We start from the raw sequence: 16,038 nt of genomic DNA on the forward strand, positions 1-16,038 counted from the left end.
AAAGAGACGGAAGATGTGCTATAGGAGGAGGAAGAGCCAAGATGAGGAGTTGGGGATGGAGAATGTGGGAGACTAACAATGAGGAAGAAGAGTGATGACAACGACCTACACTGGCTCAATGTAGTTAATTTAAAATAAGTAAAAGGATGCACTTTCAGAAAAATGTGTGCTCAGATGTAGATGTGGCACCGTGTTGTTTTTAGTCCATTGGTGGGATTTGTTATTCTATATATAGGAAATGCACAGAATAAGGATTTGGCACGCATTGCCCCCTCCCACCAGTTAGGTGTCTGTACTGGACCCCGTCTTTGTTATAAAGCCAAAGGTCAAAGAGCACTAATGAGGCGGTTTACTACTAATATGATTAAAATTGAGATACCTTAATATTAGTCTTCTGTTTCATTACATTTCACAGAGTTGGAGTTTACTGGCCCCATTGTTCCTTTATAGCTGCCCAATTCTTCACAGCTTAGATTTTTTAAAAAGTGCTGGAAACGTCCCTCAGAGATTTTACGTCTATATTGACATGATGACATCACACAGTAGCTGCAGATTTGTCAGCTGCACATCCATGTTGGGGAATCTCCAGCTCCAGTTTTAGATGACTTGAGTTTGTGACCGTGTCTCTTCCTACTGGGAGCGGCGTCAGAAGATAGGTGCACTGATCATAAGGGATGGACATGATCAGCAAAGGTACTCAGGTGGGCTGTAGTGTTTAAACAATGCTCAGTTACAGCAGCAGCCTGAACCGCTGGTACAAAGCAGGATGGATCCATGCTTTTCTTTCTGTTTATGTCCAAGTGTGACCCGACCATCCAAATGTCACAGCTGATTGAGGCTCATGAACATTTTTACACTCTTTTGTTGTCCAATTTTGGTGAGTCCATGTAAATAATAGCCTCAATTTCCTGTTCTCACCTTAAGAGTGTCGCCCATCGTCGTTTTTTTGCTGCTGCTTTAGCCGATCTGCTTCAACCTTCCACATGTTGTGTTCAGAGACGCTCTTCTGCATTTGTTATGCTTGTTTACAGCCTTGGTTATAATGAGCTGATACTTAAGTTACTGTTGCCTTCTCATCAGCTAAGATAGTCTGGCCATTCTCCTCTGACCTCTGGAATCAACAAGGCATTTTTGCCCAGAGAACTGCTGCTCACCGGATATTTTCTCCTTTTCCGACCATCCTCCGTAAATCCTAGAGATGGTTGTGTGGGGAAAATCCCAGTAGTTCAGCAGTTTCTGAAATCCTCAGACCAACCTGTCTGGCACCAGCACTATGGCACACTGATAGCCACTTAAATCACATTTCTTCCTCATTCTGACGCTCGGGTTGAACTTGATCAGCTCTTCATGTTCACATTTTCTAAATGCATTCAGCTGCTATCATGGGATTAGATATTTCACATACCTTTAGATATTTGCATTAGCGAGTGAATGTACACAGACAGACGGAGATGTATCGAGATATTTCTCTCTCGATATATCTGTCATAGATATCTATAGATAGAGCTCTATTTATCTATAGATATCTCGATATATATCTATATACAGAGAGATGGATATCGAGATATTGATACAGAGAGATGGATATCGAGATATTGCGATATCTAATGCATGTTATCTACTCTCACATTTACATTTCTACATGCAAGCCTAGAAAACCTTTTTCTCTATATCTCACTTCAGCATGCTGGAAAGAATAAGGAGAAGTTCTCCCAGGTTTCTCTTTTCCACAGTGTGCACAGTTATTCATTTTGGCCTTCCAGGTATGAAGCTCTTACTGAGTTCCGGGATTTTTTTTTAATTTCTTTTTAATATATATTTTTTTTACTTTGCAAAATTTAGAAAAAAGTAGCCATGGGGTTAAACTAACTACATGCAGGTGTGTTTGCAAAGTGTTTCTTGCTGAGAAAGGAAATACAAGGAGTGAATTGCACAAATGGGGGCAATAATGCACATTTTCAGATGGTCTCCATGCAAATGCAAGCATAATTAGCACTTAATTGTATACATAAAAGTGACATAAGTAGTTGTGTGACAAAATAAGAGACCTTAGGAGAGAAGCTAAGGTTCCGCATGCTGCGTCTCTTTGGTTTGCTATAGATTGAAGCATACAATGAGGCCCGATCACCTTCTGTTAAAAAACAGGCCTGAAAGATTGTGGTGCAGTCATATATAGAGAAGTACTGATAAAACATATTTCGGATATCTCCAAACTGCAATTGCAGGATTTCGTAGTTGTAGGGGTATTTTTACACAAAATGTGATGGAGGGTTGGGTGGACAGAAGGAAGGAGAGATGGGGGAGGAAAAAAAGACGGCTGGTGTGACAAGGGGAAGCGAAGTTTTTACCGCCTCGAGCAATTCTCAGTCGGACCAGGATGAGAGCGGGAGCAGACGATGATGATTAAGAGAGAGAGGACGGGGACGTAGGGAAGGGGCCAAAGATCTCTGAGGGCATAAAGGAGATAAGTGAGGAAGAGAGGGGTTACTGAGAGATAGAAGAGAGGGCTGGATGGAGTGATAGGAAGGCGATAGGAGAGAGTGCAGCTGATACTACTTCAAACGGTGGTCGAGGGCTTGATTTCCCTGCCGCGCTGATAGCTGCTGGGAACGGCCGTGAAATGGAAACCATCTTCGGGCGCGTGTATGTGTGTCTGTGTGTGTCCCATTACTAAGGCAGGACCTAAAACATCAGAGCTATTGGATGTTGGAATTAAGTCACTCCCAAATTTCACATAAGCGCAGTTCTGTTTTGCAACAAAATCTCACACTGGAGATGAAACTTCAGAGAGAGATGGTAGGAAAGAGACGAGGGATGGAGATGTGGTTCTGTTATGGGTGAATTGGTTTTTCGTGTATCTAAATTTCAACCCAAGACTCAATTTTTTGTTCATCTTTCACAATTTATGGCCCCCTTCCTGTTTATCTCCTTTCTTCATTTCCATTTCAAGCATTTGACTCCCCATCATTCATTTTTTTTCTTTCTTATATCTGTCGCTCCTTGATCTCTCCCTCTTGACTTTTTATTTATTTTTTTTCCCTGCTGCTTTGGGCCAACATATTTTTAACTTTGTAAGCCAAACCTCCCTCAAAGGAAGGTCCAGCAAGGGGATGTTTGATATATTATTTCATCCAGTCATTTAGAGCGGCCAGTTGATGGCCCGTTGATTCACAATTAATCAAACCTCTAGTGTTGTAGCACCCAGTTCTCTTCCCGGAGCGAGCGACCTTGCTGAACGAAATAAATGACATGACCTAATGCTGGCTAACGGATCAAGTGAGTCAGGAGAAACTCTCATTACTGGCACAGAAGTTGGTTTATATACATCCCACAATCAGTGCACTTATGAATAAAATACAATGCATTTTCACATAAAGTAGGGCGAAGGTGCATCCTAAGCAGATCATCTGCTTCTACAGCTCAATCTGGTTAAAGTAAAGCACACAAGGGGAAAGTCTTTTTTTCCTTCGGACTGAGAACTAAGCAGAAAGATTGGCAGGATGTGAAGTTCACTCTGAGTAGCACTGCACTTAATCAGAAAGAGGCCAGACCTGTTCTGGTTTGGTCAGGCCAAATTAGCCCTCAAAGTGAAAACGGTTGCAGGGGAGTCGGCCTACTGACCCGCCGCTGAACACATCCATCGATGTCTCTCTTTTGGTTCAGTGGTCAACTCACTAGTGGTGTGTGCCATCAGTTGCATATTTGTTTCTGACGGGAAATTAAAGCAGCATGTTGGATTTAGCAAAGGAGTTTGTATTTGAACATCCACACCTCTCCAAAATTGACAGAAAGCAATGAGCTGTGAAGAAGACGAACAAAATCTAATGTAGATGCGAGCACCATAAAGCTAAATAAGACTTTCCTGTTTTTACTTTCTGCTCTTTTCCTGTGTTCAAAGATTTGGTCAGTACTTCTCACAGTGCAATAAAAAAAAAAAAAAAACAGAGCAGTGTCCCTGCCTAGAGGTTATGCATATTCGTGCTTGCTACCATCTCTTTATAGAGATGAGCAAGTAGCTGCCACTGCTGACTCAGAGCAGCCCACAGTCTTTGCTGTTTTCAGAGATGCGACTGCCATCTGACCACAATGATTTCTCCCTTGTAAAGGTTGCTCAGGTCCCCATCTGCTAATTCATCCTGCATCCAAATACACAGAGTGTTAGAACAGACTTAAAAGGATTTTGCTGATTGGCTCTTCTTAAACAATTGAGTAGATGTGGGCTACCATCAAAGAGAAAAGGTGAAGTTTGGTCAGCACTGTGCAGCTTGAATCAAATATGGAACCTTGACAGCAGCTGCAGAACACGTCCAGCAAGTATATAGGTGTGTTTTTGAATGAGATGGGGGGGGGGGGACTGAAAGCCATTTTCACCCTTGATGATTTAGATTTTGTAGTATTTCACACTATGGTGCAAAGGTTTTATGCATTTCACATGTTTAGGTTCTTTTTCTCAATGCAGCCTTAAGTCTTAAATACATTCTTCTGTAGACTGTGAGTCATACTGCCGGCATTCTTAAGCACTTTAAAATAAGCTGGATCTAAGCGATCTGTTCCTCTACAGGACACAGCAGCAGGAAATTGCTCATCATTTTGCCTGGACAGCAAGGAGTGGCAGCACTGTAATGCAAAGAGCCTGTCAGAGGCGCACACAGTGGCTGAGATGAGGCAAAGCGAGAGGAACTAGGAAGTTCATTTTGCTCTTTCAGGTTATTCCACTGAGAGAGTACTGAAACATGCTTGACTTGACTCGTATGCAGCAGTGACAGATCCCTTACTACAATCTGTAATTATTGGACACAAGTGGACAGATCAGGTAAACGGGTAACATGTTAATAAATTGTAATATCTCAAAAAATCTGTGTTTCTTAGGCCAGCTTGAAATACCTGCGGTGACTGCCTTATCAGTGCACCCACCGCCAATCCAGTCAATTCAAGATGCTTGTGTCTTTTCTTCCAGGTCAACAAATATGCCACCACATATATTGTGGATTTCACATACTTGTACTTAATCCTCTTATTAAATAAGTTCAGGAATTTTTCTTTAAATCAGCTCCTGCTTTCTGCTTGTGATACACACTGAAAATTGTGAGACACAGTGACTAAATATACGCAGCACTGAAACCCACAAACGAGTGCGCTCATTGAGCACCACTGTGCACAAACATGTCGCGCATAATCACCAGTGTGGTAAATGCTTCTGTTCACACACACAAGCGTTGCACCTACATCCAGAGAACATCCGTGACTGAATGCACACCTTCACCCACAGATTGAAATGACCGTGCGATATCACAACACGATATCACAGACTCTGTGGCAAACACAGCATTGGTGTTAGACACACACACCTCTCACAAGGCTAAATGAAACATGCACACAGAAACCCACATGGCACACTTGCTCAGCTGTGATGTGAGGGTAAATGGTGTAGAGGTTTAGATCGAAGGGCAAGATCCCCTCTATTTGTCTCAATCTGGGGATAATGAGAGAGAAGGACAGATCCATACACACACACACACACACACACACACACACACACACACACACACACACACACACACACACACACACACACACAGTCGCACAACATCATCTTCTAATTTTGCTCTGGAGCCGTTTGCATGTCATTTTTCTTTTATTTATTTCACCTGCATTAGTAATAGTGTCTCCAAATGATTTCCAAGTTGCTCCTGGTCGACAGTTTACCAGCAATGAGCCGCAGTAAATGCAGTGTGAGGGAGGAAAAACATGCTGGTCCTCATTTGTCTATATTGCTTCATGCGTACAACCCTGACAAATGCACTCAGACGTACAGGCACAGGACAGAAATGACTTTAGGAACGAATTGGTGAGAGAAAAGAATCGCACATTCGAGCTGAATATTTCCAAGAGTGTGTTGCTTTAATGAAGTGTGCTGCTGCAGTTTACAAGTGGAAATTACAAACTGTGGTTAAGAGGCAACTATTAACTTTGTGTGTGCGGGGGAACTACACAAATGGGTCTGTACAGAAATGCAGCGACCTGTTAGAAAAGGCTGTTAAATGTCAAAATACAAAGCTGGGAGGTGCAAATGAAAATAATGCAAATGAGATTTTGTTTGTTGATTGTTTCCCCTGAAATAAGCTGCAGTTTCTTGGCATTAGTTCTGTGTTAGAAACGTAGGCGCGTGTGTGTGTGTCTGAGTGTATTGTGGATACATTTGTGAACCCCTTGGACTCATTAAATGCTGCGTGATTGTCTCCTATGTCACAGTTATAGGCAAACGCCATCTAAAATAGGAACACAACAGTAGACTTTTCATGTCTTTACTGAACACACGCCGTAATTACCCAGCGCTGGCTGGATAAGGTCATCTCTTCAATTAAATGACTCGCAGCACTTCCTTCATCAGCATCAGCCACAACATAAGATGTCTCCTGTAGATGTTTGCACTGAATCTTGGAAGAGTTTTAGATGATTTCTCCCTACAAAACAAGTTGGAGTTCATCAGTATTTCTGGGATGTCTTGAACAGTCTGCCTCAGGTCATGCCACAGCATCTGAATTCGTTTGGGGTCACAACTCTTACTTAGCCATTCCAAAACATGAACTTTATTTTTTTTTAATATATCAACTAGAGCTGGGCGATAGAACGATAACGATATGTATCGCGATATAACTTTTACTCGATAGAGAAATTAAGCTATCGCGATAGACCTCGCAGCTCTTGTCCTCAAAAAAAAAAAAAAAAAAGGTCAGCCAATCCAAATTAAGTAGCGCAGAGCCGAACCAATCACAGCCGCAGCGTCACGTCGCGTGACTTGTTACGTACAGCACAAGTGCCAAGCCGCAGTGTGTTTGTTTGGGAAGCAGCCAGCGGGTAATGGAGCCAGCGCGTAATGGAGGAAATGAGTGTGCCGACTAGAAAAATCAACCGAGCGTGACCGAAGAGAAAACAGATGATGGTTCCAACGCCGGAGAGATTGTCAAACGGAAGAGCCATAGAAGTTCCGTAGTGTGAAGGTATTTCGGCTATTTCAAGTCTGACAAAAACAGAGTAGCGTGCACTGTAAATTGTGCCGAAAGCAAGTCTGGAAATACAATAAACTGGTGCATGCGTCACACTGCGCCACGTTATTGTTTCGGTGAAATGAATTTCTACAATACTGTTACTGTTAATTCTACTCTCTGCAGTGTTTAAGTTTGTTGAGTTTAGTAAACTTCGGTGAAATTAGAATACAAAGAAAAAAATAACACTTGAAGAATTATTGCAGCCGTCGAATATTTCAGACAGTATGCTACTGAGGGAGCTAACATAAGAGTTATGAGTTATAAGATATAATCCAAGTCGTAACATTGCTGTATGGAGCTGCAGATTTGGTTGCAGGTTAAAGGCCGGTCTGTGAAAATATTGTCGGGCATAAACCGGTCCGTGGCGCAGAAAAGGTTGGGGACCGCTGCTTTAAATAATGTTTCCTTTTATAAAAGTAGGATAATGAAAAAACATTTATCATAAAATTTATTATTGACATGTTTGTGGCAATTAATATGTGAATCAACTAAATGGGGGGGGGTGTGTTAGCCCAACTGGTCTTAAACTAAGAAACACTAAAGTTACATTTGAAAACAATTTAAAACAAAACATCCCCATTCTAAAATGTCATGTGACAATCTGATTGGCTTACGGAGTGATGATGTCACAAGGACTTTGTTGCCTTTGATCTGAAGTCTATAAATAGGGGTCAGAAGCAGCAATTAATCAGTTTGTTCACAGCCTTCAAACGTTCGACCAGAGATACATTTGGAAATATTTCTAAGCCTTTTCAGAGTCACTGTGCACGGGCTCCAACATGCCTCCACGAAAAGGCCAACAAAGACAAAAAGATTATGCTCCCTGTCCTTTGTGTTCTGGCCGGCCAATCTCTCCAGGAGAAATTGTGCGGCCAATCTCTTCAGGAGAAATTACCACGGATGGTGTCTTATCAGTCCAAAGAGCATTACAGGAAAGTCAGAAGGAAAAATCTGACCTACATTACAAAATTAAACAAATTGAAGAAGAGAAGCTTCAACTAGAGGAAAAGTGCAGACAACTGGAAGCACGAAATAAAGACCTGGAAGAAAAACAGCAACGCCAGCCTGATATAAAAATGATCAACGAGGGCTCGGGAGTGAAGTTTGATGAAGGACGAGAGAAGATTTTTTCTCGTTTTCTTTCATCAGGAACACAGAGTGCTGAATTAAAAGAAACATCTGCCCAGCTTCAACGAAAGAAAGCTAATATTGAGGAGATACAGTGGGATCTCCAAAACATTGAGAAACAGAATCAGGTGCTTCGAGGAAAGCTCAATGAAGCGGAGAAAACAATTGAAAAAATCCACCAACAGAAGACTGAACAGGAAATACAAATGCAGGACGAACTCAAAGCCATGCAGAAATTGTACAACAATCTGAAAGTCAAGTGTGGTGAAACAAAGCGCAAAAATAAAGAGCTTCTTGAAGAGAAAAAGCAACAGGAAGAAGAAAAACGTATTATCCAGGACTTTGAGAGAAGGCATCTAGAATTGCAAGAATTTTGTAATAAAAAAAATGAGGAAACACTTCAACTGAAAAGAGAAAAGGAAATACAAATGAAGGACAAACTCAAAGCCACACGGAAATTGTACAACAATCTGATAGTCAGGTTTGGTCAAATAAAGCGCAAAAATAAAGAGCTTCTTGAAGAAAGAAAGCAACAGGAAGAAGAAAAACGTATTATCCAGGACTTTGAGAGAAGGAATCTAGAATTGCTAGAACTTTGTGATGAAACACCTGAACTGGAAAGAGAAAAGGAAATACTGGAAAAACGATGTTCAGAGATGCAGTGTAGGATTGATGGAATGAAGAGAAAACACTCAAAGGTCATTAAGGAGATGTTGTTGAAGTCCAGTGACTTGAAGAGCCAAATAATTGAAATGCAGGCACAAAAGCAACAACAAGAGAAAATGCATGAAGACCTGCAGCGTACGAGTCAAGAAATCCAGAGAAAAAATGAGCTGTTAGAAGAGATGCACAACAAAAAGCAAGAAAAGCTTAGAAAAAAACAAGCAACCTTAAAAGAAATGAAGCAAAGATGCCAGCAACTCGAGCAGCAGAATGCAGAAACAAACGATCAGCTGAGAACCCTTATCCTGGAGAACGAGCTCATGGAAAAATACCTGAAAAAGAAGAAAAAAGGCTGGTTCTGCCGCTTATTCAGATGATTTAGCCTCGTCCTCCTCCACCTGTGATCCAGCTTACCTTGCACCTCTCCTGTCCCCCCTAACACATATTCTCCACCTTCTTCATCTTTTTTCGTTTTTCACCCTCCCCCCCCAACCAGTCCCAGCAGTTGACTGCCCCCTCCTGAGCCTGGTTCTGCTGGAGGTTTCTGCCCGTTAAAAGGCAGTTTTTCCTCCCCACTGTCGCCTCGTGCTTGCTCAGAGGGGGTTGTTGGGGTTTCCTCCCCTCCTCCTTTCCCCCCTTCATTTACTTATTTGCTTGTTTAACTTTTCTTTTGTTGTTTCTGTAGTTACTTGTTTTACTTTTTTCAACTTATGTAAGAAAATAATAAACCAATTGAATTTATCCTTTGAGTATTTTTCATCTAATCTTTACAGAGTTAAGCTCTGTCTTTTATTTGCTTGTTAAAACCCCATCAATGGTGAAGTAAAAACCCTGGGACATGGTTTAAAACGTTGAAATAGACTAACCAGCTAGTCTAAAACTAAGAAACACTTAAATATTACATTAAATTGAAAACAGTTCAAAAGAAATATCCCCATTCAAAACTGTCATGTGATAATCTCATTGGCTTATGGAGTGATGATGTCATAGGACATCATCACTCCAGAAGTTCAATAAGGCTGATAGAAGGGTACAAAGAAAGGGGCAAGGCAAACTGATGCAAAACTAAACTTTAACCTAAACTGGGTGAACTAAAACACAACATGAAGAACCCTGACATGAACAAACCTGGACATGAATACATGCGACCTGGAAACATGGTGTGAAACAACAGACGACCTGGGCCCTGTTTCAGGAAGCCGGTTTAGTGCAAACTCTGAGTAAGTATACGCTGAGTTAACGAAAACTCTGGGTTTTCGGTTTCACAAAGCGAGTTTAGATTAATTCTGAGTGAGTTACTATGACGACACACTCCGTGAAGCTAACCTGCCCCCTAGCAGGTTTACTTCAACTAACCCTGACCTTCTCCGCCCCTTTGTCGGAAACCTGACTGTAGGAAGTGTCAGACATGGCGTGCTCCTTCCTTGAAGAGCCAGTAGATGTTGAAGCCCAAATTCTCCGCAGAGCTCTCCGCCGGGAGAGAGTGATTAGAGCGTGTTTGGACATTTACATCTTACTTTAAATGGAAAGAAGACAGAAATTATTGTTTTTGACCAAAATATGCCTCTGGGACAATTGACTGACACATTTGGGCCTGTTGCTAACTACCTTACTGATACTGCCAGGAATCTTGGAGTTTTCATGGATAGTTCCTTCAAACTTGACAAACAGGTCTCTAATGTGGTAAAAACTAGCTTTCATCAACTACGCCTAATCTCTAAGGCTAAACCCTACATACCACACAAAGATATGGAGAAACTCATCCATGCTTTCATTATGTCAAGACTGGACTATTGTAACTCTCTCTACTTGGGTCTACAATCTTCTCTTCTGCAGCGTCTGCAGCTGGTCCAGAATGCCGCAGCACGTCTCTTGACCGGCACTAGAAAGTTTGACTCTATCACCCCTGTTCTGAAAAATTTACACTGGCTTCCTATCAAATATCGAATTGATTTTAATATTCTATTGTTTACTTATAAAATTTTGAACAATATGGCACCTGACTACTTAGCTGATCTCCTCTGTCTGTACAGCCCTCAGAGAGCACTAAGATCATCGGGCCAACTGCTCTTGGTGCAACCTAGGTCTCGGCTGAAGACCAGAGGAGGCCGTGCCTTTGCCGTTGCTGCACCCAGGCTATGGAATACTCTCCCTCTTCATATTCGCGCGTCAGATTCCATTCAGTCTTTTAAATCACGTTTAAAAACGTATTTGTTTGATCTGGCATTTAAGGCGAATTAGGGTAATTTACATCTGGCTCTGTATTTAGATTATGTAATTATCTTATATTTTATATATTTGTAATTTATATTTTATTGTGATTTTATTTGTACTGCGATTTTAATGGAAAGCACTTTGGTGTACTTCGGTCTTAAAAATGTGCTATATAAATAAATTTTGATTGATTGATTGATTTTATCATTTCCTGATGATTTTCTGTGTGAACGTTACCGTTTTTCAGCACAATCTATAATTTATTTGAATAACATCCTCAGGCCTAATATTGCTCATGTGACACATCGCGGACATGCTCTCAGTTCTATTAGATTATTCTGTTATTATATGTTACCTTATATATGTAATCAAAGTAGGTGAATTAGAATACTGCTGTAGATCACATTATACCCTTTAATATAGAGTGTGTGAGCTGTATGTAGTTTAGTTCTCATTATACTTTTGAGTTAACAGAACATATTCACATATTAGTTCATTAGATAAATGTGCATCACTCTGTATCCTTGATCTGCTGGGAATGTGTTACACTGTTTTCTTGACATGCTTAATTGTTGAATCATGAAGAGAAGGTTGTAAGCAGGAGACTCTGTGTCTAAAGACAGGGGAGATAGATAGACCACATTCCACACCCCCACCTTACAGAAAGCAGAGAAACAACTGCCGAGGTCATAACTTAGGCGCTGTAACAGAGAAAAAATGTGATGTTTTGGCTTTTACGACTAGCTGGGGGCCACTAGAGACTATAAAAAGCTGAGCAACCCGTCACCATTTTGAGACATGTGCCTGACCCTCTGGTAGCATCTCTCCCGTCCGGACGTTGTAATGCTCTGACTGTTGAATTGTATGGAAATAAAGGATTGTTGATTGAGCATTGATACACCGAGTATTGTCCCTCCTTCAGCCCAAAGATTCAAAGAATTGGGAGATTTCAACAGTTCATTGCATATTATTTGTATCGCACTCCGTTTCTTTGCAAACGGGAGCTTTCTGTATAATATTGGTGACGCTGAGCACGTTTCCAAGGCTACCGTCTGTCGGGCAGTCAGGAATGTTACAGTTGCACTGAAACGTCTCCTGTACTCGTTTGTGGTGTTCCCCGGTCATAGACCCACAAGATTCATCAAAGAGGGATGCCACAAAATTGCAGGTATCAGGATGACCAAAACTTAATTCATGATGTGGTGATACTTGAACTACTACTTAAATCTTACATTTATTCTCACGGTTCCCAGGCGTGATTGGCTGTATAGATGGCACTCACATTCCAATCATTGCTCCTCCAGTAAATGAAGGAGACTATGTGAACAGGAAGTCTTTCCACAGCATTAATGTACAGGTACATAGTTCCCTGTAGCATTTCAAACTAACAAATTATTTCATTATAGTAATGGATGCTAATTTGTGTTCTCTGCACTGTGAAGATCATATGTGATGCTGCCAACATTATCACAAATGTGGAAGCCAAGTGGCCAGGCTCTGTCCATGACTCACAAATATTCCGTGAATGTACACTGAGCACAAAATTTGGACATGGTGAGTTGAGAATACTGTAAAATATATAAAGACCAATTGCTTCAGGGACATTTGAACTGAAGTGTATCCTTCTGTCTTAGGAGAGTTCACTGGCTACTTGCTTGGTGATAGGGGGTATCCATGTTTACCCTATTTGCTTACCCCTTACCCTGACCCTGAACCGGGCCCACAGCAGCGATATAATCTGGCTAATTGCAGGACAAGAGCCAGAGTTGAAATGACTATCGGAATGCTTAAGGCCCGGTTCCAGTGCCTGCAAAGACTCAGGGTCACCCCAGAAAGGGCATGTGACATTATTGTGGCATGTGTGATTCTTCACAACATTGCCACAATTAGAGGAGAACACTGTCCTTCTGAACCAAACATCAGCAGTGATCCAAACCATGAACATCCTGACCCTCGCACGGACATACAAGATGGAAGAGCAGTCAGAGACACCATATGTCACAATCATTTCTTTTGACCCATCACCTCAACATGTTGAAAGAAGAATAAACAGATTTTTTGTTCAACTGGCTTTATTGGTCGCCTGTGTTTCCTGTACACAAAGTATTAAAAGATGTAAACCTCATAAAGTGTCTCTGTTGCTTCCTCCTCTGTAACAGCTGTCAATGTTTCTTCATTATTTTCCTGTAGTAAAGAAATAGACAACATTGCTGTTCTACTGTAAACTCATATAATCTGTGGAGTATTACTCACAACTGCATGTTGGTCTGGCTCAACAGGAGGCTGCACCAGATGCAGTACACCACCACCATCAACTGATAGAATATGAGGTTTATACAGGTCACTTATAACTTACAAGGGACCAAATGGCAATTAACAAACATACCAATCACCTTACACTTCATTGTCATTATGCTCTCAAAGACAACCAAGACTGAGGGAAGGCAAACTCAGTAGGGAAATAACTTCACTACAAAATAATTCATTATGGTAAAGAGTTTATCAAATGAATGAGTAGCACTGCAAAGGTGACTGTGAAGAAAGGATGTATGCACATCATGTATTATTTTGAATTTACCCCTTATGTAGGCACTTGTGTCTTGCGGGGTTATTGACTCAGAGGATGTCCCCGCAGAGATGCCTTCGGCCACAGGGCGCCCACTGTTTTGGCTGAGGGCCAACTGCTCAGCCTCTGTGAGTGGTGGTGGTGGAGGACCCCCACCTGTTTTTCGGGCCTCCGCTTTTTTTCTGTTGGCTATAACGGGTCACATTTGAGCATACAGAGTAAGCAAATATGTACTTGTAATGTGCTCAGATAATTTCAATAAGTGCTTACAGAAAGAAAATTAATGTAGCCTCTAACTGCAATTGATTTACATGGGACAAACAGACCAAGCACTATGGCTCATAATACAATTACACCTTACCTGTTTGGACTATATTTTTATATTTCATTTTTACTTGCTGCCAGGCACGTTTGGGGCCTGTTGGGTTGCACCTGCGCTCACATCACATCACAAAATAAAATGTATAAAATAACAAATAAAATAACATATGATAAAATAACGTGTTAAATGGGTGGAAATCCCTAGATCAATGTTTAAATTAACACTCACGCATTGACTCTGTCGGCTATGTTTTGCCATGCATGCTCCCTTTCTTTCGCAGCTGAGGCTGTGTTACTTTTTTCCGCGGAATTTGCATGTTATCGGCATATGCTGCCATCAGAATTTCGGCCTCAAGCGCTGTAAGATACGTTGACCGCGCCTTCTTTCCCTCCGTCTCCATGGTGACTCGCTTAATCTGTGCTCCGCTTATCAGGGCTTTATGTATCCTCGTCCGCGCGCTTCACTTGGGGTTAAAGCAACTCCGCGTTGATTGAACTAATTGTTATCAGCCTTTCTGAAACCGAATATTCCGAGTTGGACAGTTCGGGGTTACTCAACCCTGCGTATCGTTTTTCACTCTGAGTTTTCTAAACCGGCTTCCTGAAACAGGGCCCAGGAGGTCACACAAACGCACGCCCAAACACACACTCACATGCACACGCACGCCCAAACACACACACACATGCACACGCATACACACAGACACATACCTAGAAACTAGAATTCTGTGATCTGTTGTGTACACGTAGCCTGGGTTTTGGGGTAAGTCGCGTTTCCTGCCGCAAACGTAAAAGAAGTCCAAGGGTGAAATACACTGCAAAGTATTTATTGGGCAGTACGTGGTGTGTGGATCGTTGACGAATGAAGTGAAATTGTGCGCTAAGCAGAAGTGAGTGTGTCTGGCATCACGGTGTGTGTGAAAAGGTATCCAGCTGGGGCAGACATGATTCTGCAGGTCACCTGCCCAGTGGACAAAAAGAAATAAAATATTTGTGTGGATGAAGTATGAATGATAACATGAAGAGTGTTTGGTGTTTCTCAGTCTGAAACAACTGTAACGCTACTTTCTGTTTTGGAGAAAAGGACAGTTTAAAAAAAACAGAGAGATGTGTGTTGTTTTAAGCAGTGATGAGAATAATGAAAATTTGATGACAGAGGAACACAAAAACATACAGAAAATGCATTAACCATGCTAACCCTACATGCATATACACATACAATGATACTCATGAAGACCAGACGGCATCTTAAGCATGAGATTCTGCTTGTCATCTTGTCCAAGTCACTTAGTGTGATGAAAAGTGATGCAAAGACCATTGGACTAATAGCAAATTAGTTTAAAAAAAAAAAAAGATCAAATAATAGCAAACAAGTGTGTAGGAAAGGCAGCTTTAACAACATGTTCTGCTGGAGATGCAGCTCCTCAGACATCGATTAAACCTGCCTAATAACACACACACATGCAATGAAAATCAGCTTGTTACCAAATGCTGAATTTATCCAATGCTGACAAATTAACTCTGTAGGCTGCAGGACAACAGTTTAACTTTTGTGGGGAAAAAGATTCTGGTTTGAACAACCAGTGATCAGACAATAAATTTAGTTGTTAATATAGTAAATTGGGAGATGCTTTCTGTCTGATGCAGCACAAGTAATTTACTGTATGAGGGAAATTCTATTTTTGTGATAACATTTTGAACATGCATTTCTGTTGTCCTGTCAACTTGGTGGGATGGTAGCTGATATGCAAATTAGCTGATCATAATTAGATTAAGGAAAGGTGACTGAATTTTAGCACAAGTGAATGGGATGTGTTGGAGACTCTAAAACACTGAGTTTCCTGTTTTGATGTGCGAGTGAACCCTGCACCCAGATACACAATACTGAACACATAAGAACAAACTTGTTTTGTGAAGTGCATGACAACATGTCACGTGTTTTATGATGAAGGGAAAGAAGGAAAACTGAATAAAACGTGTCTGTGGCCTAAATGAGTGAGCTGATTGTGAGTTTCTGGTGTGTGAGAATTTAAAAAAGAATGGGGAACTGACTGACTGGTTAAAGCTGACAAGACTGACTGATTTAACATCATTGTG

General features: G+C 41.3%; 1 protein-coding gene across 1 annotated transcript in view; it reads left to right on the forward strand.

Annotated features, from left to right (window-relative positions):
• The window catches only part of pcxb (pyruvate carboxylase b), a 332,441-nt gene that overhangs the window by 230,506 nt on the left and 85,897 nt on the right, over positions 1-16,038 (forward strand). The gene's annotated exons all lie outside the window — the stretch shown is intronic.

Source organism: Rhamphochromis sp. 'chilingali', assembly GCF_963969265.1.
Source record: "Rhamphochromis sp. 'chilingali' genome assembly, chromosome: 1".
NCBI classification, from domain to species: Eukaryota; Metazoa; Chordata; class Actinopteri; order Cichliformes; family Cichlidae; genus Rhamphochromis; species Rhamphochromis sp. 'chilingali'.